Source organism: Hemitrygon akajei, chromosome 8 (assembly GCF_048418815.1).
Source record: "Hemitrygon akajei chromosome 8, sHemAka1.3, whole genome shotgun sequence".
Lineage (NCBI taxonomy): Eukaryota > Metazoa > Chordata > Chondrichthyes > Myliobatiformes > Dasyatidae > Hemitrygon > Hemitrygon akajei.
The window spans coordinates 110080428-110103660 of record NC_133131.1 but is presented as its reverse complement, the minus strand read 5'-3'; the positions used below and the strand labels follow the sequence as shown (position 1 = coordinate 110103660).

Below are 23233 nucleotides of genomic sequence, written 5' to 3'. Positions count from 1 at the left end.
TGTTCCTTTACCTGTCATGTTATTCTCTCTTGTTAATGTACTTTTTTCCCCTAATTCTATTCTAACACCTCGCCCGAGCAGACCCTTCTCTCAAGGCGGTAACCGCGAGGACTTTTTTCCCTAACTCTATTCTAACACCTCGCCCGAGCAGACCCTTCTCTCAAGGCGGTAACCGCGAGGACTTTCTTCCCTAACTCTATTCTAACACCTCGCCCGAGCAGACCCTTCTCTCAAGGCGGTAACCGCGAGGACTTTTTTCCCTAACTCTATTCTAACACCTCGCCCGAGCAGACCCTTCTTTCAAGGCGGTAACCGCGAGGACTTTTTTCCCTAACTCTATTCTAACACCTCGCCCGAGCAGACCCTTCTCTCAAGGCGGTAACCGCGAGGACTTTTTTCCCTAATTCTATTCTAACACCTCGCCCGAGCAGACCCTTCTTTCAAGGCGGTAACCGCGAGGACTTTTTTCCCTAACTCTATTCTAACACCTCGCCCGAGCAGACCCTTCTTCTCTTAAGGCGGTAACCGCGAGGACTTTTTTCCCTAATTCTATTCTAACACCTCGCCCGAGCAGACCCTTCTCTCAAGGCGGTAACCGCGAGGACTTTTTTCCCTAACTCTATTCTAACACCTCGCCCGAGCAGACCCTTCTTCTCTTAAGGCGGTAACCGCGAGGACTTTTTTCCCTAATTCTATTCTAACACCTCGCCCGAGCAGACCCTTCTTTCAAGGCGGTAACCGCGAGGACTTTTTTCCCTAACTCTATTCTAACACCTCGCCCGAGCAGACCCTTCTCTCAAGGCGGTAACCGCGAGGACTTTTTTCCCTAATTCTATTCTAACACCTCGCCCGAGCAGACCCTTCTGTCTTAAGGCGGTAACCGCGAGGACTTTTTCTTAACGTATTAACTTATTTGTACTTACCCTCACTGCAGTGTTCTTGAGCAATCCTCTGAGCCTCCTCCGTTAACCCCCAATTCTGCCAGATTCTTTGGACCGGAGAGACCCTTTGGCAGCGGTTCCACACTTCCGAGACTCCAAGACCTCCTCAAAGCCAACAGAATTCTTAGTCCAAATTGTCGCAAAAAAGCGCTTTCCTTTTGTTTTGGGTGCACCCATAATTCTGTTAGCCTTGTGGGGGTCCCTAGAGGACTGGGAAGCGTTCCCAATCTGCCGTTTCCCTTCCGCGGGTCTCTACCCGATCCTGTTCGTGACGCCAATTATGTCGTGGTTTTTCGTGCTTTTCAAATGACCAGGAGACGCAGAAGATTCTTCAAGAAGGGTTAAACTTTAATTTGCAAATCAAAGCTGAGACAGTCATTGAGCTGGTCGCTGACTGCCTCCCGAGATTCTCGGATACAGCCGCTTTTTAAAGCAAACCTGGTTTAGCTGCATTAACATATCCAAGCGGTGCATATCACAGTTACTATTGTTTTTACCTATTGACTTATTCGGTCTAATCGACTATATAGTTTTAATTACACAGCAGACCTGTTCAAAGCAAAATATCCCTACATATTGTCTCTACATTGCTTTATTACGCAGTCGACAAGTTCAAAGCAAAATATCCCTGAGTTACTTTTCATTAACACATATTGTCTCTACTTTGCTTTACTACGCAGTCGACAAGTTCAAAGCAAAATATCCCTGAGTTACTTTTCATTAACACATATTGTCTCTACATTCAATTGGATACCTGATTAGCATATATTGACACATCATTGCCCTTTAGCATTTCACACAGTTTTGGTTACACAGCAACTTCACAGCTGGCGACCGCTTTCAGCCACCTCTCCCTAGCATATACCAACACACCATAGTTTTTAGCATTAAGTTTTATACTCCATAATATTCATATTCTCCAATACTCCATAATATTCATATTCTCCAATATTCCATAATATTCATATTCTCCAATACCACAGAGAACGTGGACACGACAGGAGGGGAAGACGGTGGTGGTGGTGGTGATGTTGAGTTTATTGACGAGATTTTACCTGATGAGATTGAACCTGACAACACTGAACCTATTGAACTGGATGATGTCAAAGAGCCTCGAACTGTCATACCAGAAGTGAATGAACAGCATGACATTGGATTTCTGAAGTTCCACAAGGATACTGGAAAAGCAATGCTACCTGATGCATTGAGAACAGAAATAATAAAGCTGGGTTTGAAGCATTTCCAGAAGAGTGAGGGACCTTTCCAACTAACAAATAACCGTTCAATGAACAAAACTTGGTTCAAGTGGAAATTGGGAAATGGTCGTCGTGAGGAAGTGACTCTCTCACAGCTGATCTATTCCCTTTCTAAAATGTTTGCATTTTGTATCTGTTGTCTTCTCTATTCCCAGTCAGACTATCAATCCTCATTGGAGCAGGAATGTGGATTCAACCAATGGAAAGCACCTGAAAGGATTAGTGTTCATGAAAATGCCAAGAATCATCGGGAATGCTTCACAGAGTGGAAAGAAACGAAAAGAAATTTAGCTGGAAACAGAGGAGTTATTGACGTGGTATTTCAGTCACAGATTGAGAAGGAAAAGCAGAAGTGGCGTGATATCTTGACGAGAATCCTTCACTGCATAAAATTCCTTGCGACTCAGAACCTGGCTTTGCGAGGACACAAGGAGTCACTTCAGCTAGACGATGACTCCAATGTGGGAAATTTCCTTGGCTTACTGAAGCTACTGGCCATCTTTGACCCTGTTGTAAAAGAACACCACTCATTTGGAAAGTCATCCTGGATCCACGTCTTATCTTTCACTGGGTGTCCAGAATGACTTCATCCACATGATAGCATCTGCTGTTCCCCAGAGTTTACTGAGAAGCATTCGTAAAGCCAATACTATGGTCTCATGTTCGACTCGACTCCTGATCAGGCACACCGTGAGCAGATGTCAGAAGTAGTGAGGTATGTGGAAGTTGATATTGAGAGGAAAACAGTCCGTGTTAGAGAGTCCTTCCTTGGTTTTATCCAGAGAAGCCAGAAGGATGCTGAGAGCTTGGTTGAAGACATCTTGAAACAGCTAGAGAAGGACAAAATGGAGCTACAAGATTGTCGGTCACACTGCTATGACAACGCTGGTGTGATGGCTGGACACAAAAGTGGTGTTTATCAAAGAATAAGTGAGAAAAACAACCTGGCAGTGTTTGTGAATTGCGACAATCACTCACTCAACTTGGTGGGTGTACATGCAGCCAAGCAGGATACAATGATGGTCACGTTTTTTGGAACTATCGAAGCTCTCTACGTGTTTTTCTCTCTTTCAACACAGCACTGGGAAAAACTCAAAGATGCCTTGCCTGTGGTTGTTAAGTCAGAGTCCGAAACTAGGTGGAGTGCAAGGACAGAAGCAGTGAAGCCTGTCAACAAGTACCTTGAGGAGATACTTCAACTTCTCCAGGACATGATAGACAATGAAAATGAGACCAGTGAAACAACAAGTGACACAAGGCAGCTGTACAACCGCGTGTTGAGTTACGATTTTCTGATTTTGCGAGGATTTTAGAACAAAGTACTCATTCACATTGACCGTATTCAAAAGGGGCTGCAGGATCCTAGCATGAACTTCCATGATGCTGCCCTGGATTTGAAAGCCCTCCGAGATCATTTTTATGATGAAAGAGAAGTGTTGGTCAGTGAGTCACTCGAAGAAGGAGTCAGTCTCTGTCAAGAATGGAATATTGAAGTCGAAACACATCAGAGATGAAAGAAACAAATGGCTGATGAGAACTCGAGAGATGCTGGGTTAACAGAAATGGAAAGCGTCCTGAAGGGAATACTCGACCGTCTTCATAGAGAAATGGACGAAAGGTTCGCTCGTTTGCACGACACTCTCGCCAAGTTTGGGTTCCTTTTCGATGTCGAGGGACTGTGTTACAGCGCCATCTGTAATGACCTACAGAAGAAGTGTGAAAATTTGGGCGAATTGTACAGCTCTGATGTTGATGGCCAGCAGCTATTTGAAGAAATTTCGGATTGCAGAATTTTGCTATCAAGGGGGACCAACATGAAAATATTAAGACCTGAAGAGCTTCTTGAATTTATTGTTCAGTATGGAGATAAGAGTGTCTACCCCAATCTTCGCATTGCTATTCAGATAATGCTAACCATCGCAGTTTCCATCACCAGCTGTGAGAGATCATTCAGCAAGTTAAAACTAATGCTTTCATATTTGAGAGCCTCCATGGGTCAAGGTAGACTCTGTGATCTTGCTCTGCTGAGTGTAGAAAGAGAAGAAACTGAAAAAACTAACTTTGATCACATCGTAGACCAATTTGCATCAGTGAAAGCAAGGAAGGTGAAGTTATATTTTTCATGTAGTGCCATAATTTGTTAATTAAAAGATTAACAAGCTTGACTTGTATTTTTGAGCTGATATTATGGTAAAGTTATCTAAAAGTTGGGTGTCAGATGTTTGGACAGGGGCGCAATTTCAGTGCTTGCCATTTTCCTAGTAGATATTTCCTGGTGCTATTTTCCATAGATACACCCCTGCTCAAATCACTTAACCATTTTTTCAATTGCTTCCTCAGAGACTGTACAATATTTTCTGAACTCAATGATATCGTCTCCTTTAGAGATGTAGACCTACAAACTTAGACAACATGGAAACATGTCCTTCAGCCCAACATAATCCATGCAATTGAAGGTACTCTTCTGAGATAGTCTCACTTGCCCTCATTGAAGCCATATCTCTATAAATCTTCCCTATCTGTGAAGCTGCTCAATTGTCTTTTGAACATTGTATTGATACTAACCTCTACCACTTACTCTGGTAACTCTTTCCATATACCCACCATCTGTTTGGTAAAAACATACCACTCAAGTCCCTTTTAAATCTTTCCCTTCTCACCTTAAAACTATGCCCTCTAGTTTAGACTCCTCTACCCAAGGAAAATGACTGTGATGGTCCACCTCATCTATACACCTCATAATTTTATATACCTCTATAAGAGCACACTTCAGCCTCTTTTCTCCAGGGAAACGTCCCAGTTTATTCAGTCTTTCCTTACAAAATGAGCCCTTCAGTCTAAGAAATGTCCTTGCCAATCCTTTCTGCATCTTCTCTAGCTTAATCACATCTTTGCTATTGTATGGGGACCAGAATGTCACACAATATTCTAGTGCAGTGTCACCAATATTTTGTACTTGGTGCTCCATCTGATGAACACTAGTATGCTTATATGCCTTCATTAGCCACCATCTTATCTACCTGTGTCACCACTAACTATGTATACTTGCATCACTTGATGTCCCTCTGGTCCTGCCTTGGTTTAGATTCCCAAAATGTATCATTTCACACTTGTCTGATTCTAAATTTCATCAAATCTTCCAAACATTCTTTCCCATTGGTGACCTTACCACCAGTAGTGGTATCATCTGAAAACTTTGTAGTGGCATCAACATTCACATCTGAATCTTTAATATAAATCTCAAACATCACTGATCACAGCCCTTAATATAAAAACAACCCTCCACTACCTACTTTGGACTCCGTCCACCAAGCCAATTAGAGTCATAAACTCATACAATTTGGAAATTGACCCTTAGGGTCAACTCATCCATGCAGACTGTGTGACTGAGTGAGCTGGTCCCATCTGCTCACAATTGCCCAAAGTCCTCTAAACTTCCCTTTCTATGTGCTTATCAAGATGGCTTTTAAATATCCCTAATGCACCTGCCTCAACCATTACTTTTGGCAGCTCATTCCAAATATGCACCATGTCTTTAAATGAAGAAACTACCCTAATGTTCTTTTTAAATCCTTCACCTTTGATCGTCACCTGTGCTCTCCTGTTTAAGTCCTCCATCCAGGCGGAAAAAGACTATGTGCTTTCACCCTGTCTATGCCATCGTGAGCTTGTATGCCTCTATCAGATCACCTCTCAACATCCTATATTACAAGGAATGAAGTTTACACAACCTTTTCTTGTAACTCAGGCTGCCAAGCAATATCCTGGTAAATTAGTGTCCTGATGAAGGGTCTCGGCCCAAAACATCGGCTGTTTATTTATTTCCATTGATGCTGCCTGGCCTGCTGAGTTGCTCCAGTATTTTGTGTGTGTTGCTCGGATTTCCAGCATCTGCAGATTTTCTCGTGTTTGTGGTCCTGGTGAATCTTTTCTGCATTTTTTCTACTTTAATGACCTCTTTTGCATAACAGGATGACCAAAACTGTACACAATACTCCAAGTGCACACTCACTAATGTCTTATGTAACTGCAACATATCTTCAATTGCCCTGACTAACAATGGCCAGTGTGCTAAATCTCCTCACTGCTCTATCTACCAGTGCAGTGCTAGGTGCCTCCATTCCATTCAAGCTGGAGATTGACACATAGGATAAAACAGCATGGAAACATATCCTTCAATCCAATTCATCCATGCCAACTATGCCCACAGAACTTGATCCATTTGTTTGTGTTTGGACGGTATCCCTATAAATCCCTTCTATCCAAGTAATTATCCAAGTATCTATTAAATGTTGCTATCCTGCCTGCCTGCATCACTTTCTTTGGTGGCTAATTCCAAATACATTCCACTCTTTGCATGAAGAATTTGCTTCACGGGTCCCATTTAAATCTTTCAACTCTCAGCTTAAATCTATGTTCTCTAGTTTTTACTTTCTCTTCATTGGGAAAAATAAAACACTATGTGCATTCACCCTATAAATACTCCCTCATGACTTTATACATATCTGTAAGGTCAACCCTCAATTTCCTATGCTTCAAGGAATAAAGTTCTAGCCTACCGAACCTCTCCCATTCTCAGCAGTTCGAGTCCTACCAGCATTCTCTTAAATCTTCTCTTTAATTTTTTTCCAGTTTAATAATGCTTTTCCTAAAATAGGGTGACCAAAACTGTACATAGTATTCCTAGTGTGGTCTCACCAGTATGTTGTACAACTGCAAGATGGCATCCCAATTGTTGAACACCTTTTCTGTTGAAGGCCTGCATGCCAAATGCCTTCTTCACCCACCTTGTCTATAAGAACAAAAGAACATAAGAAATAGGAACAGGCGTAGGAGTAGGCCACCTGATCTGTCAAGCCTGCTCCGCTATTCAATAAGATCATGGCTGATCTGGCCATGGACTCATCTCCACCTACCTGTGATGCAATTTCAGCAGCCTATGTACCTGTCTTCCCCCGTTCCACAACACTCCCCAGGCCCAACCATTCATTGTATAACTCCTACTCTGGTTTCACTTAGCAAAATACAGCACTTTGCATATATCTGAGTTGAAAGCCATTTGTTGTTTCTGGGCCCATTTACCTAGCTATCAATATCCCCCTGTAATTTTTGGGAAAAAAAAATCACTCTTTATCATTCCACCTATTTTAGAATAGTTCACAAACCATGGCTTACACACAAATTGTACATTCACATTGTTCTTAAAATAACAGACAAAGGTGCCTGCAATGACCCATGTGGCACACCATTAATTACAGGCCTCTAACCCAAGAAACAACCTTCATCCGTCACTCGCGGCTTCATGTCATTGAGCCAATTATAAATCTAGTTAGCTCTCACTCCCTGGATCCCATGGCCTTGTCAAAGGCCTCGCTACAGTCTACAGAGATCTGTCCTTTCAGTTATTACTTCCAAAAATAAAGACAGTTGTCAGACCTGATTTTCCACACACAAAGACATGTTAAGTATCCCTAATCAGACCTTGTTTATCCAAATATTGATAGATTTTGTCCTTAAGAATCCTTTTCAGCAACTTACTGATGTTCGACGCTCCAATCTGTAAGTTTCTTGTTTGCCTTTGAAGTCCTTGTTAGGTATTACACAATTAGTCACCTTGTAGTCTTCTGGAACTTCACTTGTGCCTTAAGCAAACACCTTTGCAATGGCATCTTCAATATCTTCCCTTGTTACCCACAAGGTCCAAGGATGCATTTGCATGGGTCCTGGAGATTTATAAAAACATGAGATATCAAGTCAAATCAAGTTTATTGTCATTTAACTAAATACATGTATACTGTCAAATGAGATGACGTCTCTCTGGACCAGGGTGTAAAGCACAGTAGTACACATACACACATATAACAAGCACTAACTTAGGGAAGTGTGAATTAAATCTACAAATAAAATATGCATAGACAAACAAAATAAAGTGCATAAACTAGTTATTGTAAGGTACAGTACAAATTATCCAGTGACACTTCAAATGCGATATGGCAAGAAGTTCAGAAGCCTAACGGCCTGAGGAAAGAAGCTGTTTCCATTCTGTCCAATCCTGTCTTTATGCATCGGAGTTTCCTGTCCGATGGTCAGACGTCAAAGAGAATGCTGGATTGATGGGTGTGGTCCTTGATAATACTAAAGGCCTTGCTCTTGCAGCGCTCGTGATAAATGTTCCTGGTAGATGGTAGGGAGACCCCTATGATCCTCCCGGCTGTCCCTATAGTTTTTAGTAGGGACCTCCAGACCAATGCTCTGCTGCTCCCATACCAGAGCAAGAGACAGCTTGTCAGGACGCTCTCAATGGTGCTCCTGTAAAATTCAGTTAAGATGGGGGTGGGGCCAGGGGAATCTCACTTGCCTCAATCTCTTCAGGATGTGGAGGCGCTGCTGTGCATTCTTATTCAGGGAGGTGATATTGAGGTACCAGGTAGGGTCATCCGTGATGTGAACTCCCAAGAACTTGGTACACTACGGAGGGGCCATGTATGCATAAAAGGGGTTGGTTCATCTGCACCTCCTTGAAATCCACAATGATCTCTTTGGTCTTCTCCATGTTCAGACTCAGGTTGTTATTCTTACACCAGTCCACCTCATCTCTGTACTCAGACTCATTGTCATTGCTGATGAGGCCAACCACTGTTGAGCAGCATTAAGCCATTCGGCCCATCCATTCTGCCTTTTCCTTAGCAGAGTGAAAGAAGAGCAGCATCTTGGGTCCATTTCCATTGCTCCCTCAAAGCTGCCGCACAAGTTGATAGGATTGGTAAGAAGTCGTATGGTGCATTCACCTTCATTAGCTAGGGAATTAGATTCAGGGGCCATGAGGTAATGTTACAGCTCTGTAAGACTCTGGTTAGACCACACTTGGAATGTTGTGTTCAGTTTTGGTTGCCTCATTTTAAGAAGAATGTGGAAGCTTTAGACAGGGTGTGGAGGAGTTTTAACAGCGTTCTGTGCGGGTTGGAGAATGGGCAAGGAAGTGACAAATGGTATACAGCATAGGATATTTATCAGTTTTATTGGCCTACACCATAGAGTAGGCCCTTCAACCCACACCACCCATTAATCCCCTGATTTAATCCTGATTTGCAATGACCAATTAACCTACAAACTGGTACGTCTTTGGAATGTGGGAGAAAACCCATGCAGCCACAGGGAGAACATACAAACTCCTTACAGGCAGCAACAGGAATGTTCATGCACTTTGTTAGAAGGAATAAAGACAGACAATTCTGTAAATGGGGCGAAAATTCAAAAATCAGAGTTGCAAGGGGACTTGCGAGTCCTCGTGCAAGATTTCCTGAAGGCTAGCTTTCAAGTTGAGTTGGTGATAAGGAAAGAAAATGCAATGTTAGCATTTATTTTGAGAGGACTGGATTATAAAAGCAAGGATGTAATGCTGAGGATTTTTCTCTTAGGAGCAAAGGAGAATGAGAGGTGACTTGGTAGAGGTATATAAGATGATGAGGCATAAATAGAATAGTCAAACCACACTTGGAGTATTGTGAGCAGATTTGAGCCCCTAGTCTAAAAATAATATGTGCTGGCATTGGAAAAGGTCTATAGGAGGTTCATGAGAATGATTCCAGGGATGAAAAGGAGAGCACATTTGATGGCTCTGGACCTGTACTCTTTGGAGTTTAGAAGAATGAGGGGGGATTCTCATTGAAACCAATTGAACCTTGAAAGGCCTAGACAGGGTGGATGTGGAGAGAATGTTTTCCATATTAGAGAAGTGTAGGACCAGAAGGCACACCCTCAGGATAGAGGGTTGTCCATTTAGAACATAGGTGAGGAGGAATTTCTTTAGCTAGAGAGCGGTCAACTTGCAGAATTCATTACCATAAACAGCTATACAGGCCAAGTCATTGAGTATATTTAAAACAGAGGATATAGGTTCTTGATTAGTACAGGCATCAAATGTTACGGGGAGAAGGCAGGAGAATCGGGTTGGGAGGGATAATAAATTAGTCATGATGGGATAGTGGAGCAGAATTGATAAGCTGAATGGCCTAATTATGCTCCTATATCTTATGGTCTTTTGACCAGAGGGCATGGCTTATGAAGATAGGTTAAGCGAGCAAGGATTTTTCTGTTTAGAGCAAAGGATGATGAGAGGTGATTTGACAGAGATGAACAAGATGATGAGGCATAAATAGAATAGATAGCCAAACACCTTTTTCCTAAAGTGGAAATGGCAAATACGTGGAACATAATTTTAAGGTTAATTTAAAAAACATAGGGAGGATGTCAGAGTTAAGTTCTTTTTTACAGTGACTAGTGGGTGTGTGGATCGCCTCAACAGAGGTGGTGGTGGTAGAGGTAGATACATTTAGGGGCATTTATTAAACTCTGACATAGATACGTGGATAATAGAAGGATGGAAGGTTATGTAGGAGAGCAGTGTTTGATTGATCTCAGAGTGGGTTAAAAGGTCAGCACTACATTGTGGGCCAAAGAGTCTGTGCTACACTGCGATGTTCTATATTCTATATTCTTGTGGGCTTGAGCACAAACTACTCTAAAAAGCCATCTTGTCAGCATTTCACAAATTCCTTCTCTTCGGATCCAGTGCTAACCTGATTTTCTCCACTCCGCCTGCATATTGAAATTGCCCATGATCATCGTAATATTGCCCCATTTACATATTTTTTCTATCTCCCATTGTAATTTGTCCCTACATCATGGCCACCATTTGGAAGCCTGTATATCACTCCCTCCTGGGTCTTTCCATTGGGGTTTGCCAGGTGGAGTGGGCTCAAAGGGCTGGAAGGGTCTATTCTGCTCTGTATCTCAAAAATAGCTACAATACCTTCCGCTATAATATCTTCTCAAATATGTCTCATGCTGCCTTAAGTTAAATTCTCATCATTTCTAAATTTTGTCTTATTCTTTATTCTGGGGAATTCAGTAACCTCTCCTGCACTCCCCTTCCCCTTTACTTTATCCAGACTTTTCCAAACCATTGAACCCACCATCCTATTATTTACTTTCAACTCCTATCCACAATCCTAGTTATGTGATTCATCCCGACCCTGATCCCAACATGGTTCAGATGGAGCCTGTCCCACTGGAACAGCTCTCTCCTTCCCCCATACTGGCACCAATGTCTCACAAATTCAAATTCACCTCCCACAACAATCTTTCAGACACAGATTTAGACCTCTGATCTTATAAATCCTGAGCCAACTTGTACGTGGCTCAGGTACCAATCCAGAAGTTATTACTTTTTTTGGTTCTGCATTTTAATTTAGACCCCAGCTGCTCCAGTTCCCTCAGCAGAAACACTTTCCTTGTTCTTCCTGTATCATTGGTACCCACATGCACCACAATAACTTGATCTTTCCCCTCCAACTCCAAATTTCTTTGTTTGTAGCAAAGGATCTCCTCATTTAATTTAACCATGTTTGTGCAATTATTCCAAATGCATCTTCTTTTTTGCATTAAAGCTACTGGCATGTGTGTTTCCTCACTCTCTCTGGTTAACTCACCAGTCAAGCTTAGAGCCCCAAGCAGATTATGCACCATCCAGTTGAAGCCATGTCTCACTATTAAAGAGAAAGGAGAGTTAATGTCTTTGGCCAGTGACTTCTCTCCAGAACCCACAGTAATGAAGGTAACAAATATTTTCAGATTAATTTCTGAATGCAAACTTTATTGGCTTGACAATTATAACTATAATACATACTTTTTTGTCCCCAGAAAAGGGTGAGATTAATCTGCACCACTCCTATTATAGTTGCACTGAATGCCATGAAATAAACATTAAAAGCCATGCAAATTGTTTTACCTATTTCCTATCAGCTTGTTGTACCATGATAGCATCCATCAATTTGACAAATGAAGAATTTAAATAAGCACCAGGTTCCAGTCTTCTTCAGGTTCAGAATCAGAATCAAATTTAATATCGCTGGCATCTTTGTGAAATTTATTGTTTTGTGGCAGCAGTACATTGCTGTATGTAATAATAAAAACTGTAAATTATCGTAAGTATATTTATGTATATTTAAAATGTTAAATTAGACAAGTAGTTCAAGAAGAGACAAAACAAGTAGTAAGGTCGTGTCCATGGATTCATTGTCCATTGAGAAATCTGATGGCAGAGGGGAAGAAGCTATTCCTGAATTGTTCAATGTGTGCCTTCAGGCTCCTGTACTGCATAATGGTAGCAATGAGAAGAGGGCATGTCCTGTATGATTGGGGTCCTTAATGATGGAATAATGGAAGGTTCATATAGAAGCTATGTAATCCTGATAGCAGGTACAATGTCATTAGGAAATAATTTAAGAAAAGGCCAAGAGGACTATCAGAATATCTTAAAGAACAATGGGATGTTAAGAGCAAGTAGGAACTGAACTGAAATAAATATGAGCCAGTATATTTTGTGTTAAATGTGATTTATTTTGCATGCTTTGTTTCCCACAAGATCCCCAAACAGATCATTTTTTTAAGTTGATAAAATAAAGGTATTTTATTGGTGTTGGAGCAGTACTTTCTGTGTTTTTTTTTGTTTTAAAATTACTCTGATCTCTGATTAGTTGTAGGTTAAAGTATGTTGATTAATTAACTAGTGCACAGTTGGAGATTACTTTGACCATTGGAATTAATGTTTAATGATACTGCACAGAGAGGGGGTAGTTCTTCAGAAATATGCATTTTTTTTCAAAAGCTGCAAACTACAGATATGGATATTAACAATTCTCTTGCTGTTCTGGATGTACAATAGTCATTTGCAATTCAAGTTTCTATTTTTACTCTGTATATTTCTGTCAATCAAGAATCTGCTTATAATGAGTTCTTGTTATACCAATATAATGCTTCCTGACCTTTATCCAGAGAATTTCTCCTGTTTATTTTCATAAATAAATAATCCAAGGTACCTCAATGTCCTGCTACATTTTCTTAATGTTACTTATTATCATATAAATAGGATGTGTTTTATTTTAGTGTTTAATAAAAATAATGGTTGGCTTAATTCACTGGATGAAGAATTTTTAAGAGCCAATATATTCTGAACTGAATTATGGAATGACTTCAAATTCTACCCATAACTTCCATGATTGTTTAAATCCAGCCCACACTGATGGATTCAAAATTCATTTTCATGTATGATTATTGAACATATTTGAATATTTTAACTGATTCTAAATCTGGATGCAAGTGCAGTTGGTTCCAGCTGATTCAGACATATCAGGACCAGGATATTTTGGCCCAATCAGGCAGCTGCCCCAGTTAGCCAAAGTTTCATTGAAATAGTTCAAAAGGTAGAAAGTTGACAACTGAGTAACAAATTATGTATTTAAATGAAATACAGAACAAATTAGAACATTACCAATGGTTCTACAGAACTATTAAACAGTATTAGTTCCTAATACTTATCAACAGAAGAATTCATCCAGTGTACTCAATGAACAAAATCAGTGCAGACACCTCATTCAGATAATGGACTACCTTAATGCAATGCTGTCAATGATTGCATCCTCCAAATCTTCAGTTTCATTATAACAATCAAAAAGAGTGTTCAAATTCTTCATAGTGCCTAACTTGTTGATGTAGTGAAATCATTTCATTTGCATTATGTCTGGTTCTGGCATCTCCAAGGCTGAATGCTTGAAACCACAGTGAGCAAAACAGTTCTGAATTGTCTTACTGCTTGTTCCTCACCAGCTATTAGTGACAAAAATCACTGCTTTTTGAACACAACACACACAAAACTGATGCTTTTTCAAAACTGTTCCCTCTAAGCACAGTGTTGCATTTAATGGCCACACAACTGTGTGCGACTGATTATTCAGAACCTGTTCGGCAACAGTATTCTGCCCCAATTAGGGGGCATAGTGTCCCAAATAAATCAAAGGAATCCAGGAAGTTTTCTCAATTAGTATTTGTTTAAGAGTTGTCCCAAATAAACAGCTGCCCGGATTAACTGATTGCCCAATTAACTGGAATCAACTGTATTCATATTTTGGCATTTTTACCCACAGAAGTCACAAACATGTGGGAATTGCAACTATTGTAACAGTTAAACAGAGATTCTTACTGAGGTTAGGATTAAGGAATTTTATTAAAGCAGTGTATTAAAAACTCCTCTGTGGATCATATTGAATCTTTGAATCTGTGCTGTTGACTGTTCGTAGGATATCATAGAAGTTATATTGTGCTGGATGAATTTTAAAAAGGAAGTTCTGAAAAAACAGCTCTGAAATAAACATTAACAATGAATAGAAGAAGATTCTCAGTGTATTACTAAATGAAAAGCACAGAATAAGAGCAAATAGTTGGAAGAACTCAAAATGCTGGGGAACTCAGTAGTCAGGCAGCATCTGTGGAAATGAACTAACAGACGACATTTCAGGCTAAGATCATATCTTTAGTGAAAACCAGCAAACATGAATCAATGTCTATATAGCAACACTCCCCAAAATAACTGCTGATAGCACAAAGATATTTCCATTGCTAAGCCAATATACAAAGGAAGGAAATTTACATTTATTTGGGACAACTCTTAAAGAACAAAACCTAATTGAAGAAAATAGCCAGGATTGCCTTTGTTTATTTGGGACACAATGCTGCATTGGGGCAGTGTAGGAGACTGTTGCCAAACAGTTTCTAATTGGCATCAGTCGCATGCACTTGCGTAGCCATTAGAAACTAAACTGTACTTAAAGTGATCAGTTTTTAAATAGTGTCAGTTGTGTGTGTGTTGGAGATACCAGAAATGCCAGGAGTGTAAATGAAACTGTTTCAATACTCCAACAAGTTCGGCACTACGAAGATATTGATAATCATCTTGATTACAATAAAAATGAAGATTTGGAGGATGCAATCATCGAAAGCATTGTTTGAAGATAGTCTGCACTAGGTGTCTGCACTGACTTTGTTCATTTACAGTCAACCAAAGAACACAGAGGATGAAATCCTCCATAAATAACATTTAGAAACCAGTACACAGTTTTATAGTACTGATGAGGTAATGGCAGTGTTCTGATTTGTTCTGTATTCCATTTAAATACATAAATTGTTACTCAGTTAAATGTTAGTTTGCCTTTTTTTAACTGGTTCCATGAAACTTTGAGCAATTGGGGGTGCTGCGTAATTGGGCCATATGTACTGGTCCTGATGTGTCCCAATTAACCAGAATCTACTCTATATAGGGGGGAAGAAAGCTGAACCCTATAAAAAGCTGAGAAATAATTTGTATGTTGAAAACACTAAATTTATTTTCTCAGGATAGGCTGATGCTTGCTCCTCTCTTGTGTTTAATTCCTTGAAGTAAATTTGATGTGTTTTGAATATGTTGAAAGATACAGATTTTTTTTTACATTTAAATAAAAGTGTTATTTGTTTGTTGTAAAAAACTGTTAAAAATATTAAGTTGAATCAGATGTATCAGAAACATGTATTTGGAACAGGAGTTCTAAGAATATGGGAATGATGTTGCAGACTTACTGAATTTGAAAGAGAAAAATGTTCATCAAATAGATGTGTTAATATCTGTATACTGCTAACTTCCAACAAACAACCAATTGCTTTTAGCTACCCATCAAGCTGAATTGTGCAAGCTAGTTATTCTGATGCAATGGTTGTATTCAGCTGCTTGTTCCAGACTTACAAATCCTGCAAGAACTGTGCGATGAGTTTAATGGTGGTGTGTTTGTTACATTATGAATTCACTGGAATCTATACAGCATTACATTTGGTAATCCAGCTTCAGAACATAGAACTGTATAGCACAGTTTTGTCTACAATATCTAAGCTAAACACAATGCCAAATTAAACCCCCTGTACATGATCCAAATACCCCCATTTGCTGCATATTCAAGTGTGTCTAATAAAGGGGCCACTGAGTGTACATTGACTAAATCTTCATTTTTGCATCACTTAGTGATCAATGTCAGCATTTTGAGAGATAGGACTGGTATTCTTACACAAAATTTAAAAAAATGTAAATTCTGCAAGATTGTCAATTCTGGAGTTTATTGGCAGAGATAAAGAGAAAGACAGATTGACCTTTGAGGATGTTTCTCTTTTGCTCAGATTAGGAAGACCATACCTTGCCTGAACCTTTTAACAGTGTCTGAATAATTTACAGCTCTGGCATTAGTGGCTGACCTTGCTTATGGCTTGCACAACCTATGAGAGATAAAAAATGTTAATGCATGGTCAAAAGAAGGGGTGTAATGTATTCCCAAAGATCATACTTCTTCACAGAGAGTAAAATGTATGCATCTTATTGGTTTTTTCTGTCTCATTTTCCTCTTTCTCCTATCTGTTTCCTTATTTATCTTCTTATGCTTGACAATACTCATCAACACTGATGTATTCCTTTTATTCTTTATAATTAATCTGCTTTCTCGATATTTGCTCCATTGGCTGTGAGGTACACTGTTTATCCATTATGCTTCAAGATGCTCTTCAGTCCTCAGCTATCGCTCAGAGTATCGTACTGAACAAAACTTGTTTGAACTAGTAGTTTCTGGAGGAAGTCAAATTAACTATAAGTTGTGAAATGATTGTATTAGAACCCCCTTTCCCTTACACCATTGGGATTTATAACATCACTATTTACAAAATTTGATATTTTTGAAATTAAAAATAATAGTGAGTTGTTGACAATGAACCAGGAAGATAAAGTCATCATGAGGATAAACTCAGCTGCTATTTTGTTCTACTCCTTCTCCCCCTCTAAAAATTCCTTTTTCCCCATTCTCTCAACCTCACTGTGACACTGACCTTCTGCTTTCAAACTACTCTTCTCCTCCTAGGCTTACACGGGCACCTTCATCATCTGCCAACTTTAAGTTTGCATTCTTCCCATCTGCCCTTTGGGAAGTCTACCCTTTCACTTAATTGAATTGACTTTATTTCTTACAACCTTCACATAACATGAGGAGTAAAAATCTTTATGTTATGACTCCATCTAAATGTGCACTGTGCAATCATAGTAATTTATAATAATTTATAATAAATAGAATAGTCAATGTAATATAGAGTACACTCAGATCAGTGTGAGTTCATCAGTCTGATGGCCTGGTGGAAGAAGCTGTCCCGGAGATTGTTAGTCCTGGCTTTAATGCTGCGGTACTGCTTCCCAGATGGCAGCAGCTGGAATAGATTGTGGTTGGGATGGGTTATGTCCCCAATGATCCTACAGATCCTTTTTACATACCCATCCTTGTAAATGTTCTGAATAGTGAGAAGTTCACAACTACAGATGCACTGGGCTGTCTGCATCAATCTCTACAGAGTCCTGCAATTAAGGGAGGTACAGTTCCCATACCAGACAGTGATGCAGCCAGTCATGATGTTCTAAATTGTGCCCCTGTAGAAAGTTCTTAGGATTTGGGGGCACATGCCAAACCTTCTCAACCATCTGAGGTGAAAGAGGCACTGTTGTGCCTTTTTTACCACACAGCTGGTGTGCACAGACCATGTGAGGTCCTCGGAGATGTGGATGCCGAAGAACTTGAAGCTGTTTTCCCTCTCAACCCCAGATCCATTGATGTCAATAGGGATTAGCCCATCTCCATCCCTTCTGTAATCCACAACCAGCTCCTTGGTTTTTAGGACATTAAGGGAGAGGTTGTTTTCTTGACACCACTGTGTCAGAGAGATGACTTCTTTTGTGTAGACCACCTCGTTATTGTTTGAGATAAGGCCAATCAATGTAGTGTCATCGGCAAATTTAATTAGCAGATTGGAGCTGTGGGTGGCAATACAGTCATGGATATACAGGGAGTAAAGGAGGGGACTCAGTACGCAGCCCTGAGGAGCTCCTGTATTGAGAGTCAGAGGTTTGGAGGTGAGGGAGCCCATTCTTACCACCTGCTGGCAATCTGACAGGAAGTCCAGGATCCAGCTGCACAAGGCAGGGTCAAGGCCAAGATCTCTGAGCTTCTTGTCGAGCATGGATGAAACTGTGGTGTAGAATGCTGAACTGTAGTCCAAAAACAGCATTCTCACATAAGCATCCTTCTTCTCAATGCATGCTCAGTCCTTTTTGTTTGCATACATCTTATTCTTCTGCCCATAACTCTGTCAAAGCTCTTTCCCAAATCCTTGGGTGCTGTATCTGGCAGTGTCTAGCCCTTCACTTGCCCTGCACAGTACTGATTCCATTCTCCTCACTATGGTACTCTCCTTGTACCATAACATATTGCTGTGAAGGTACCCATCTTCTTTTCTCAGTTAATTCTGACATTTTCATCCCATTCTGAAATTCATTTTCATCCCATTCTGACAGATCAATACATCTTATTTTTTCCAGACTCCACATTTCCTATCTTCTATTGCTACTGTACAAAATGTTTACAAGCTTGGGGAACAACTAGCTGATTCTGTGTGAGTTTCATGCTAATTGTACAATGATATTCACTCTTGTCTAACTACAATAGAAGGTTGGACGTTGGTTTCAGTGACTGAGGTCAAATTGATTCTACAAAGAAACCAGTGTAAAATATATTTTTTTATCCACAAATGTGGGGTAGAACACCAAATACTGGCCATAACATCACATGTAGATTGAATGCATCTGATCTTACAATCCTCCCCAAATAACTCCATGAAATAGCTGTCCATGTAAATGGAAACTTTCACTAATAAGAAGGGCTTTGGTCTTATCAACTCAATTTGACATAAAAGACACTGCTGGATAAATTAAGCTTAACTGAAAAAAAAACTTTGTATTAGACTTAAGAAAATATTTCAGTTGTGCTTTGTTATCCAACAGGATTAGGTGATGATGAACTAGATTGATTGAAATTATATTTGTGTGTTCTGTACTGAAACATTTAAATTACTCCCTATTCCTTCTGTTATAAATACTAAGTTTTATTAATGTAGTTTTAAAAAACTCTGACATGTTTACAAAAATTATATCTATTTTTTATATTTACTGAAGAGATGGTCACAGGATTTTAATTTGCAGTAGTTATATTTCAATAGATATGTGGATTAGTCATATCTACCACTTCTGATGACAGGATGACTCACTTATCTTCTGAAAAAGTTATATGGCTTTTCTTTTTTTCTACTGAGACAGTCCCTCAGATTAAGGATAATTTGCTTTCACTCCAATTTTGTAGGGTCTGTGTTGACAAATAAATCCGGTGCAGAAATTGCAAACTCTTTCACACATGGGGCAGGAAGTGACTGATGGGATGATGGGTAGGCAAGTCACTTGACAGATTATTTAGACATTGTGAAAATCATCTATTTGTATCTGCTACTTGGACAAGAGGTTCTCAATATCATCCCAAATGCTCATTCTTCATTTTGAGTCATCATGTGCTGGGAATCAGTGGAGACATTGTATATTTTTGTGCACATCCTTGAGCCTTTTCCTCGGTTCACCTGATAATCTCTTCCTATGGCAGATTTTGGAATAGTGTTGGGCATTTGGCCAACAAAATTTAACTCAGAACATAATGCAAGCCACAAGGACTTGGAGCAGACACAGATGTTACTTTGCCTATTCTTCCAGTGGGAGACTTTGCTTTATCAGCAGAGGTTGAATGGACTTGCTCTGTTTTACTTGGAGTGAATGAGGCTGAGAGGTGACATGATCACAGTACTTCCATTATTAGATAGAGTACCTAGCCAGTATCTGTTTCCCATTGTAGGAGTATCTAAAACGAGAGGGCATAAGTTTTAGTTGAGTGGTAGGAGGTTTAAAGGAGACCTAAGGGGTAAAATTTCCACAAAAAGAGTAGTTGGTATCTGGAATGAGCTACCAAAGTTGGTTAATACTACAGTTCAAGAGCCGTCTAAACAGGTATTTAAATGAGCAAGACATTGAGGGATATGGAATTCATTAAACTGATTTTTGGAGAGACAGTATTGACAGTAAGTAGATGAATGTAGGTAGTCAAGGTCACAGAATAATGAGGAAAATAAACTGCCACTCAAACCTTCTTATTCTTTTTTTCATTAAATTTTATGGTTGTTGTATGGCTGCTCTTTATTAATCACACCAATTAAGAAACTAAAGCTTCAGCTTCATGCATAAATCTTGCTTTAAAAATACAGTGTATCTTCAACAAAAAATTTTGATTAAGTTGTATGATGCAAATTACTCATTCTCCATGAGGATCATATACAACTGATCAAGATCATCACCCTCACACATGATCCATAAAGGAGAAAGCATTATCTTATGTTATTCAAAAATAATTTGCCGGTACCCATTTCAGCTGGGTGGACTGGAGCAGTGTGTGGTTAAGTGCCTTGCTCAAGGACAAAACATGTTGCCTTGACTGGGACTTGAACTCATGACCTTCAGATCGCTAGTCCAATGCCTTAACCACTTGGCCATGCGCCACACAAAAAAGTGCAAAAGTTGAAGTGTTAATATAAAATTGAATCTACCTGGATTATTGTCCTGCAATCTTAATGATCTTGTCAAATGTTGGTAAGCAAATATTCTACCAAAGGTGGGCTTTATCTTTTCCCATGGAGTGCCTGCAGTATTTAAGAATATACCTGGTAGTCATCAACAAATCAGCTGTTTGGTAAATTTAAACATTTATTTGGCATTTGGACAGTAGTGGTGCTGATAAATTGACAATGTTGTCTTATAATATTTGAAATTGGACTTCAGTATCATACATATATGTGTTATACAACCCAGTAACATTATAGGCAAATGTTATCTTGTTTTCACAAAGTATCCTATATAATAACAATGATGTTTGCAAAGCCAAAGTTCATATCAGTTATGAAACTCTCTGGAATTCCATAGATCAGTAAAGGTTTAGTTCCTTTTAATAACTCTCATGCAAATAAATCATGCAAGTCTGCAACACCACTCCTTCCTATATAAGACTATGGTTACTCAAGAACACAGTCTGACACACTATTTGTTTTTAGTCGTAGAATCTGAATGCATGTTTTTTTGCAATAACGTATTTCCACAGCATCATATAGGAAGCCAACTTCATACATGCCCACTTGTCTATGCAATTTCTGTAACACTTTCCTTCACTTATCTTGGGACTCTAAAAACTTTGCTTCTGCAATGTTGCTCATGTGCAAAAAATATGCATGGACATGTCAGATAGTTGTACCATGCATATACTTGAAAAAGCAATGCTTCAGACTGACTGTAGCATCGAAATAGTGACTGTTGTCTCCCCTGTCACTGTGGAAGGAACATTCTCGGTCTCTGTCTTGTTAGTGAGAGAGAGGGAATGTGGGATGTCAAAATGCTGGTTAGTTTTGATGCAGTCCTGATGAAGGGTCTTGGCCCGACTGTTTACTCTTTTCCTCCAGTGTTTTGTCTTTTTGATAGCCCTGCAGTTTCTGCACTGCTTCAACAAAAATTCAAAAATTTGGAGTCATCATGAGCAGTTTGCTGTGGACTTTGATATTAGGACCATGATTATCCTGTTTCATTCAGGATGCCTAACAACCTGTGAAAGGAACTTTATCTCAACAATAAGACCAAGGATCACACCTAAATCTCAGAATGTTAAAGATAATGGTTAATTAACATCATTATCTCACTCCTGTAATCTGGAGAAAGGCATATTTTATTTTGATACCATTGGAGGTTTCTGTCCTTCAAGTGTGGGTCTTGTATACTTTAAATGTATGCCACTGTTAAGTATGCCACTCCTGATTTTTATTCACTGGCCCTGAATGGAAAATTACAGGGTGTGTAACATAGGAGATAATAAGCACCAATACTCCCATGATCAGATTGACTTTTCACAGTCACTGTCAAGGCTAATGCATGCAGCATGGTACTGTGAGAGTACTAAATTATGAGAGAGCATTGGACTCCACTTAAATAAGGAGATGCTGGAGGAACGTTGTTAGAAACAAAGTAAGAGGAAATATGAGGAATCTTACCTTTGGAAAAATTAGAACACATAAAATTGCATTCAGTACTTGCAAATTTCTTTCTTGCTTGAGTGATGGGCAGCATTTACCACAGTTGAGTGAGTTTTCACAGTTCCTAGGTGAATGATGGAACATTGTGCTGAAAAGCAGGTGTTTCACCTTCAAAGAGATGTCTAATAGAAAAAGGCATAATCATTCCAAAACAGTTATGTTGGAATTTACCTGCACCTGAAATAGAGTACTTATATTAGTTGCCTAGGAGACAAAAAATGGGATAACAATGTGAAGGAACAAGTGAGCATAAGACTTCCAAACCAGTGATTGATTTATGTAAGTGAGCATTTTTGTCTGATATTATTTCCGAGTCCCCATAAACTAATTAACAAGAGTGATGCTGCCAAATTAATCTGCTGTGATAGTGTGTCATGATTTTACATAGATATGCACTCGGTGGAATAATTCATAATTATTATTTTACCCATGTAAAATAATTTCTTAAATATTTCATAATACAAAGCATCTAGCTTTGGGGAAGATGAAAAATTCCTGAAGCAGGAAATACTGGAAATGCATTGCAGCGAATTATTAACTGAAGACCATTATAACTTTGGAAACTTTTTAAGTACAGAGCTCTTAAGGACAAAAGGAGGCATGTAACCTATGGATTTCATGACATCTTTTCATTAAGTTTATCTCATCTCCAGTGATTGAAACTTTCAAATGTTAAGCCAATTCCTTTGTACTAGCAAAATCTTCTTTTTATTATTTCAGAATTATTAGCAGGTCTTTTTTTATCAGAGCAGAATTAGGCCATTCATTCAGCTCAGCAAGTCTGCTCCACTATTCCAATATGGCTGATTTATTATAACTCTCTATTCCATTCTCCCTGTAACCTTTGATACCATCACTAATCAAGAAATAATCAACCTCATCTTTAAATACACTCAGTAACTTGGCCTCCATAGCAGTCTGTGGAAATGAATTTCACTCATGACACTTGAGCTAAAGAAATTCCTCCTCATCTCTGTTCTAAAGGGATATCCCTGTATTCTGACACTGTGCCTCTGGCCCTAAGTTCCCCACTAGAGCAAATATCCTCTCTGCATCCACTCTATTGAGGCCTTTCAGTATTCAATAGGTTTCCATGAGATCCCCCCCTCATTCTTCTAAACTCCAGCAAGTGCAGGACCAGGG

General features: G+C 39.4%; 1 protein-coding gene across 2 annotated transcripts in view; it reads left to right on the top strand.

The window, feature by feature from the left end:
• Positions 1 to 23233, top strand: part of LOC140732153 (contactin-associated protein-like 2) — a 1811541-nt gene that overhangs the window by 1236414 nt on the left and 551894 nt on the right. The gene's annotated exons all lie outside the window — the stretch shown is intronic.